This window comes from Macrobrachium rosenbergii, chromosome 21, assembly GCF_040412425.1.
Source record: "Macrobrachium rosenbergii isolate ZJJX-2024 chromosome 21, ASM4041242v1, whole genome shotgun sequence".
Classification (NCBI taxonomy): Eukaryota; Metazoa; Arthropoda; class Malacostraca; order Decapoda; family Palaemonidae; genus Macrobrachium; species Macrobrachium rosenbergii.
The window spans coordinates 30,468,144-30,478,143 of NC_089761.1; the positions used below are offsets into that span (position 1 = coordinate 30,468,144).

A 10,000-nucleotide genomic window follows, 5' to 3' on the forward strand; every position below is an offset into this window, starting at 1 on the left:
ATAATAATAATAATAATAATACATCAGTTGCCTCGCTGCTCTATAGCCACGTCTTGAGAGAATTCAGCAGGAACTTAAAAAGAATACTAATACTAATAATGATAAAAAAACACCTGACAAATGTGACACGTGTATTAAAGAGGCAACGAAGGAATGGCGGGGAAAAAATGACACTTCATTATGACTCAATTAATGTGGGGTCTGGGTTCTCTCTCTCTCTCTCTCTCTCTCTCTCTCTCTCTCTCTCTCTCTCTCTCTCTCTCTCTTCTAGAGCAATATCTTTTGCCAACAAATTAATCTCTATTTGTTTACAATGTTTATTTTATCAATAAAGTTTACACCTTCGACACACTTGAATTTCCCAAATAATTTGGGTTCTTTTATCCTGCTTTCAAGGAGTAAGTAATAATTCAGTTAGCTTTATTGCCAGCAGAATAATAATAATAATAATAATAATAATAATAATAATAATAATAATAATAATAATAATAATAATAATAATAATTCAAACTTTATTCCATTTCTTGGAGAAATAAACAAATGCAAAATTCGAAGAGAACAATTTGACTGGAAAAATTAACAAGATGACAGTTGTAATACAATCGCAACAATAATAATAATAATAATAATAATAATAATAATAATAATAATAATAATAATAATAATAATAATAATAATAATAATAATTCAAACTTTATTCCATCTCTTGGAGAAATAAACAAATGCAAAATTCGAAGAGAACAGACGACTGGGAAAAATTAACAAGATGACAGCTGTAATACAATCGCAATAATAATAATAATAATAATAATAATAATAATAATAATAATAATAATAATAATATAAGCATCCAATGAAAGTGGTATCACTACTCCCGTGAGAGGAAATTATGTGCATCGCCGGAACCTCAAATACTCAACTATCACTATGAAAACCTTCAAACCCATAATCATCACATTCGATCATCACAAGCATAACTGTTATCGTCATCATCATTATACCATCACTCCAATCATCATTACCATCATCTCCCGGGCTTACAAAAATTTGACGATCATTATAATAAAACCTCCTTCAAGCCCCTCCTAATCATAACCATTCGATCATCACAAGCGTAACCGTTATCATCATCATCATCATCACTCCAATCATCATTATCATCATCTTCCGGACTGACAAAAATTTGACGATCATTATAAAAGCCTCCTCCAAACCCCTCCTAATCATAACCATTCGATCATCACAAGCATTACTGTTACCATCATCATCATCACTATCATCATCATCATTATCACTCCTATCATCATCATCATCAGAAGTGTTATACCAAAGCACAGCTAAAGCGAGACCACTAAAACAATGCCAGGCGCAGTGCGAAAGATCTGCTTTTTTCTTCTTCTTCTTCTTCTTCTTCTTCTTCTTCTTGAAATACTTCTTCACCTGAAGATGAGCAAAACAGTGCCATCCGGAGGAGGGAAGGTGGAGCGTTGGGGGGAGAGGGGTTGGGGAGGGATATCTCAGGGGCAGTGCCAAGTGCCACGGGTTAGCCGTTCCACGTGCCAACCACTCGAGCATGAAATGAGGTGTCGACGTTCAGCCGTAATTCACCAAGTAACGAGAATTCGGAGGGGAAGCGGAGGCGAGGGTGGGGGGGAAGGGGGGTATAGGGAGGAATGAGAAAGGGAGGGGGACACTGAGGAATAATCTACGAGGCCAAAAGGTGAGAGAGGAGGAGGAGGAGGAGGAGGAGGAGGAGGAGGAGGAGGAGGAGGAGGAGGAGGAGGAGGAGGAGGAGGAGGAGGGGAAAAGCGAAAATTTACAAGATAGACGAAAAGCGTTGACAATAAAGATGGCGAACACATGACGAGGAATTTCTACAAAGGGGTAGAAAAAAAAATTAAAAGCTCTTGAGAAGTGATTGGAGGAGGAGGAGGAGGAGGAGGAGGAGGAGGAGGAGGAGGAGGAGGAGGAGGAGGAGGAGGGATAGAGACGCTGCAACAGAGAGAAGAAAAACAACGAAATTTTGTCAAAGGGGAAAACAGATAAAAGGAATGATGCGGTTTCACCAGAAAACGCTCCAAACGGCAATTTCGCCTGAAATTTATAATTTCTTTCGAATCGACACATTTATCAGACCAGCCACCAGATCTTGCTTAGATATTCAAACAAGCGTTGCTTTTTTTTTTTAATAAATATTATTACAAGCACCATCAGCATCATTTATTAAGTTTTCTTAAATAGTATGACGAGAATTATCATCATCATTTATTAGGTTTTTTAAATTATTATTACAAGCACCATCAGCATCACTTATTAAGTTTTCTTAAATATTATTGCGAGAATTATCATCAACATTTATTAAGCTTTTTTATAAATATTATTACAAGCATCATCATCATTATTTATTCAGTTTTCTTAAATATTATTACGAGAATTATTATCATCATTTATTAAGTTTTTTATAAATATTATTACCAGCACTACCATTATTATTTCCAAAGTTTTCTTAAATATTATTACGAGAATTATCATCATCATTTATTAGGTTATATATTATTACAAGCACTATCATCTTCACAGAATTAATTATAATAATCATAATGCCGATTCGTTAGTGATGAAATGGATGGTGATGATTATGATGATGTTGAAAAAATACAGGTTTTATTTATATAATTTATGTGTGCGTGCGTTCAAGGAAGTTTTTTCTATATTTACATTATAGTCTGGTTAAAGATACAATGATGATGATGATGATGATGATGACGACGATTGGTCACCACTGCTGTGATCATCCAACTATAAATAATGATAATGATGACGACTGGTCTCAATAAAAAAAAAAAAGTAAAAATGCGATGAGGTGTCTCCGGTGCAATCGAGTTTTCTGTACAGCGTATAGTACTGCATGAAACTCTCAGCCGCGACCCATGAAACTTTCAGCCACGGGCCGGTGGTGCCTATGTTGTTGGCACTTAAAGCGGTACCAGACGCACGGTCATGGCTTAACTTTAACCTTAAATAAAATAAAAACTATTGAGGCTAGACGTCTGCAATTTGGTATGTTTGATGATTGGAGGGTGGATGATCAACATACCAATTTGCAGCCCTCTAGCCACTGTATTTTTTAAGATCTGAGGGCGGACAGAAAAGAGCGGACGGATAGACAATTGCCCAACTCAATAGTTTTCTTTTACGGAAAACTAAAAACTGGCGTCAGTACTACTACGATACTATGATCGCCCAGACAAAAATACTGTTACTTGCTAATAAAATTTGTATTAAAACGATACCATAATAAAAATTTCCCAACCCAAAAATACACATACAGTTCACAAATTTCATACTCAAACACCTTAGAAGCATACAGTTAAATTTAAATGTAAAATTAAACACTGACACTGATAGAAACAGAAAAAAAAAACGGACAGAGGATAATTACCCTCCTCATCCAGGCACCTGGAGAAGAAAATATACCCATAATCCTCACAAGACAAGAACACTTGGCTGGCAAGCGCCGTTCAGTCAAATGAACCAAGAAGTCATCATAAAATGGCTCTGGCTGGCTGGACATTAAAAACCAATTTGTTACGAGTGCGGTCAGTTCTCAAGACGAAAGTATCAGTTTCAGATCTCTCTGAAATATTACTGTACTCACTTAGGATAGCTGATTTAGTCTCATAGCTTTTATTTATTAGACCCCATTATATTTTTTTTAGCACTTGGAAATGTGCCCCAAATGAGTAAAGGAATCATTGTGAGGATGGCAATGATGATGATAAAATAGGAGGAGGAGGAGGAGGAGGAGGAGGAAGAAACCGAGAGATACCAAAACAGTTTACGTCCTTATCAAAAATACGGAACGGGAAGGGGAAGTGTGGGGGAAAGGGGGGGAGGGGGGAGGAACAAACAAACGATAGGCCACTCTATGTGAACCGTTCTCCCTGGGCGTCGAAAGATCTCGTATAAATCCACAGTTACTGATAAGGAAGGATAACCGCTTTTACGACGCTTATCTCGGCATCAAAGCGCTTTGCCTCTCCCTCCACGAAGTGAATGACGGCACCTTTCAAGTCGGAAATTATCTCCGAGATCCCCCGGAGGACGAAAGCGGATACCCAGCCTTTGGCGACCGACCCCCTTTGCCCTGAGACCTGTTTTTTTTTTTTTTTTTTTTTTTTTAATCTCTGGACGGGGCAGATTATCGAAATAATAACCACGGGGCCTTCTCAAACTCCTTTTTACGACCTCTGGCAAAGCTGGATTACCGTTAGCGCAAGCGGAAAGCCCCTTTTCGGTGCACTTTACAACTTTTTAAGTGCTGGCGGAGACCATCAGCAGGTCGTGGCACTGGACATGTTGGCACTCATCTACCGATCTCTCCCTCATCACGACGCCGTTAACATGATGTCAACAGTGCCACCACCACCACAGTGCCACCACAGAGTGCCGGGGGAGCGAGTGCCCGACGGGTATTGATGGCTTGGCAAGATCTTCGGCGATGGAGAGTGAAACCGCACAACACTCCATTAAAAAAGAATCTTTCTATATTCGCGTCGCCGAAATTGGCTTCGGGTCTCTTAGACGACAATAAGAGACGTCGCATAAGATTGCCAGATAGATATCCGAACTGCTACTACTACTTAAAAGAACTCTTCTCGCTTCTCCCTGTACGAAGCGCTTTCAGAGTTATTACTTGAGGAGAAAGTACATCAACCTCGAGATTAAAGACTCCGGACAGCGACGACGCGATTCTAATTTTCAAGGGGAAAAGAATTATTAGTCTGCGGCGAGATTCTTCTCCGTCTTAACTGCGAGATAAAATTCAGTTTTACTGCTGAACAAATGGCACCGCTAACGTTTAAATGGGAATGCTTAACTTATGAGATACATTCAGCAGTGCAAAATCTAACAAATGGACTCCCTGGCCAATTATAAACATACATACATACAATATATATATATATATATATATATATATATATATATATATATATATATATATATATATATATATATATATATATATTACTAACAAGGACCTCACTGAAGCTGGATGGCATCTAGTGGAGTTTATTCTTTCAAAAAAAAATTTTTTTAATATATAACTCCGCTAGATACCATCGAGTTTCAATGGAGTCCTGTTAGTACTGTATCAATGCACACAAGAACAATTGTGTAAGGGATATAGTTAATATATATATATATATATATATATATATATATATATATATATATATATATATATATATATATATATATATATATAATATATATATATATTATATATATATATATATATATATATATATACATACTGTATATGTATATATATATATATATATATATATATATATATATATATATATATATATATATATATATATATATATATATATACATATATATATATATATAATATATATAAATCTGTGTATTCTGTAATACACACACATACGAACGTCAGCAACAAATCCACAGGTAGAAGAATCCACGTATCATTATAAATCTCAAACGAATCAAAACGGTTCCTACCTCCAGTTAAAGACAATTAGAAACGAAATCGCAATTACATCGCAAAACAAACAAATAATAACAGGTAACAAACTCATTCAAAAAAAAAAAAAAAAAAAAAAAGCTGTCAATTAATACACAAGGGCAAACAGCGTTTTATCACTGTTTAATCGAGTTCAGACCGAAAGCGATATACTGTCCGCATATATAATCCAGGGGTGGGTGGGGGAGATTAAATGCGACCCACTTATCCGTGATAAATCATTGTCATGAATTAATTTTAATATTTAGGTATCAAAGTAGAACATTACCTGGCATCATCAACATCATCGCTGATGATGATAATAATAATAATAATAATAATAATAATAATAATAATAATAATAATAATAATAATAATAATAATAATAATAACAATAATAATAATAATAATAATATATAACCGCTACAAGAAAGAGGTATTGCTATGATCATTATCACTAACATTATTAATAATAATAATAATAATAATAATAATAATAATAATAATAATAATACAACCGCAGCATTAAGAAGTATTGCTAAAATCATTAACATTATCATTAATAATAATAATAATAATAATAATAATAATAATAATAATAATAATGTAACCGGTGCAAGAAAGAGGTATTGCTACATTCATTATCACTAACATCATTAATAATAATAATAATAATAATAATAATAATAATAATAATAATGATGTCTCAAAATAATCATTCCATAACCAGCATAATAAAGAGGTAAGACTGTAATCATTAGCAACACCCTAAACAACAAAATACCGCAATAATAATAATAATAACAACAATAATAATAATAATAATAACAATAATAATAATAATATAGCCGAAGAAATAACGAGGTATAACTACAATCGTTACCAGTAACAACAATACTAATAATAATAAGAGCACGAACAAAAAGCATAAGTGTTACTGATGATGTTAATATTAATAATATGTACAGAGGATAGGAGTCCACAAGGCCATAAGCATCTTTGAACTATCAATGTCAGTGGTATTACAGGCGTATTCTGACGAGATGTCAGTAAAAGGCATCCGTGGGCCGGACAAGCCGCGATTTAATGAACAACATAGCCTCGGTGTATTTCCGTTCCGTAAGGTCCAGCGCGTACAACGTGGGGTTTTACGAGAGAAATACGGTTTTCCGACGTGACGTGTTTTTACGGAGTTCCGAACGGCTGTTATAAACATACAGCGGACCGAAGAGAAATTTGGATTCGCAAAAAGCATTAGAAAAAATAAGTGCAGTTTGATTAAGATTATCTGGTAGGAAATACTGCTTTAAACTTCATGAGTTAGGAATAGACTGAGATATACACAGATTATATATGCCCAAGAATGTACATCTGTATATATATATATATTAGAATATACATCTATATATATATATATATATATATATATATATATATATATATATAATCAAGACAAAGTATACACAGTGTATAAGCTACAATATCAATACAGTGTACACAAAGAAAGCCAGCAAATTTACGATGCAATTTTTCTAATGCTTCATCTATAACAAGTACGAAGTGTGAAACTCTACGGGTGTTGTTTGCCCTTTCTCAATGTTTCATTTACTGGCACTGCCAAATCAATCGTTGGCAGATTCGAACTACAAAGGGTCTGTCACCTATAACGTCAATATAATATCAGCTACATTATACTGCAAGAATTGGAAGACGAATTCGCTACCAATGATACGATCCAAACTAATTACTTAAAGAAGCTACATTATTATGGAGAGACTGCAAGCGGGAAGTTATTCAGCAAATTCAAACTACTGGGTATGTTTTTTCGTAATATTTTCCCATTTAAATTTTTAAGTCCAACTTGATTCGTTCCATTCACTCAACAGTATTATTCCAACTGTACTTCAGCCTTTGGGAAAAGAATCGGTGCTTAGATTTTGTAACATCAATGGCTACAAAAAAAAATGGTTACAAAAAAAAAAAATTCTGAACGGCCCGCAATGTAATCATGATTTTTGTAGCCATGTCAAAATTACAGTGATTCTCTCGTCGTGTTACAAATTACCGTTGCAGGAACAAGCTATCTCAATCAGTAGTTTCTTTGTCTTGAAAGAGAATCATCTACATAATATTTTCCCACAAGCAAATCTTTTACACACATTTATTTTTATATGCATTATTTACGAAACGTGCGTAACATAATGCATAGATCAGTATCTAACACATTCTCTCTCTATATACATGCCTACACACACCCACACACGCACACACACATACATACATACATACATACATATATATATATATATATATATATATATATATATATATATATATATATATATATATATATATACATATACACATGGAGTAATTCTGCCGCTCATTACCTAGTAATCTGGAATAAGGATGCTAAACAGAGAGAGAGAGAGAGAGAGAGAGAGGAGAGAGAGAGAGAGAGAGAGAGAGAGAGAGAGAGACCCAAAAACAAAGTATACTAACACTTCCCATTTCAGCAATACCTACCTACTGTCGTCGTCACATCAGCTGCCCCGACAAATTCCCATTCTTGGTCACAATGACGGAGGCACAACCTTGGGAAAGTGTGTATGCATACATACGCAGTATCATGAAACACTATACGATATAATATTGGCAGATACGGGGCATCGCGCACTGTAAACAAGCACGTGTCGATCGTAGCTAACATCAGCTGTCGATGCTTTATCGACGCACCAAAAAAAAAAAAAAAAGACTAGTAATTCCGCTGTCATTATCAATCAGTTACGTGAAAGTCGATTATCAATTTTGAAAATGGTAATAATATACGCATTCGGCCTTATCATAAACATCAATATCAGACGCTTATCATATTGCCATTCGCATTTAACCTTATCATAAACATCAATCCCAGCGCGCGCTTATCAAAAATCATTTCCGGTTCCGAGTTTCGACACTGAACATCAAATTCAGATTTTTTTTTTCATAAAACTCTCTCGTACGCTTAGCTGGTTTATGAATAATGAACACCGACTCGATTTGTGTTATTTTTGGTCTTCCATTTATTTCCATTCTGTGCTTGTACAATTAACTTCTGAGCTCAAACGCAATGTATTATTATTATTATTATTATTATTATTATTATTATTATTATTAAGATGAAGTGTCTGACAGTAATGTCTCCATTGTATCTAAATTCAATATTGGTATAGACCTTGTTGAAATGAAGCCTATTATTATTATTATTATTATTATTATTATTATTATTATTATTATTATTATTATTATTATTATTATTATTATTATTATTAAGATGACGTATCCGACAACAATGTCTCCATTGTATCTATATTCCATATTGGTATAGACCTTGTTGATATGAAGCCTATTATTATTATTATTATTATTATTATTATTATTATTATTATTATTATTATTAAGATGACTTGTCTGGCAGCAATGACGCCATTGTATCTACATTCAATATTGGTACAGACCTTGTTGAAATGAAGCTTATTATTATTATTATTATTATTATTATTATTATTATTATTATTATTATTATTATTATTATTATTATCATAAGATAACAACCAGACCCACAATTCTATCAACCCTAAATATTTCAAGAACGGCATAATAAAGCCAAAGTATTATTGTCAACATGAAATGACATATTTGCGAGCCTGAAAAAAATGGCTGTACTATACTTTGCAAGAAAAATAACCGCAAATAAAATCTCTTGGCCATAAACCAGTATGCCGAACTGGTCCCCAGGCGGTTGAGCATATCACTCCCAGGATTGTTTTGACGCAAACATTAACCTTAATTTGAATTGAGGATACTTCGCGGAGGTGAAGCATCTTCAATATCTTACTCAAACCATTACTAACCAAGAGTCATTGCAATATTCGATATAAATAACTTCACTGTTTTCATAATAAAGTACAGCAAGTCTTGACCTCTCCCATCCCCGTGTGACGTAGCTGACACTGACGGAACTGTGCTGCACAGAAATAACTTACAATGATATGTAATTGTAAGGCAAACCCTGGCTTTTTACGTAAGATTATATATATATATATATATATATATATATATATATATATATATATATATATATATATATGTGTGTGTGTGTGTGTATGTGTGTATACATGAGTATAAATGTATATATACATATTAACTTTATCACATACACAATTGTTCTGTTATCAGTAGAATTATTAGTGACCTCATTCCAAACTGGATGGTATCCATTAGATACCATCTAGTTTGAATGAGGTCCTTTAGTAATATATATACATATATATATATATATATATATATATATATATATATATATATATATAATGTGTATTATCTGATTGAAATACTTCACGGAGGCAAAGCCTGTCTATATATATATATATATATATATATATATATATATATATATATATATATATATATATATATATATAT

At 33.5% G+C, this 10,000-nt stretch overlaps 1 protein-coding gene across 4 annotated transcripts in view; it reads left to right on the plus strand.

Moving 5' to 3' along the window:
- Window positions 1–10,000, plus strand: part of LOC136849845 (LIM/homeobox protein Lhx1-like) — a 325,756-nt gene that overhangs the window by 279,803 nt on the left and 35,953 nt on the right. The window lies entirely within an intron of this gene.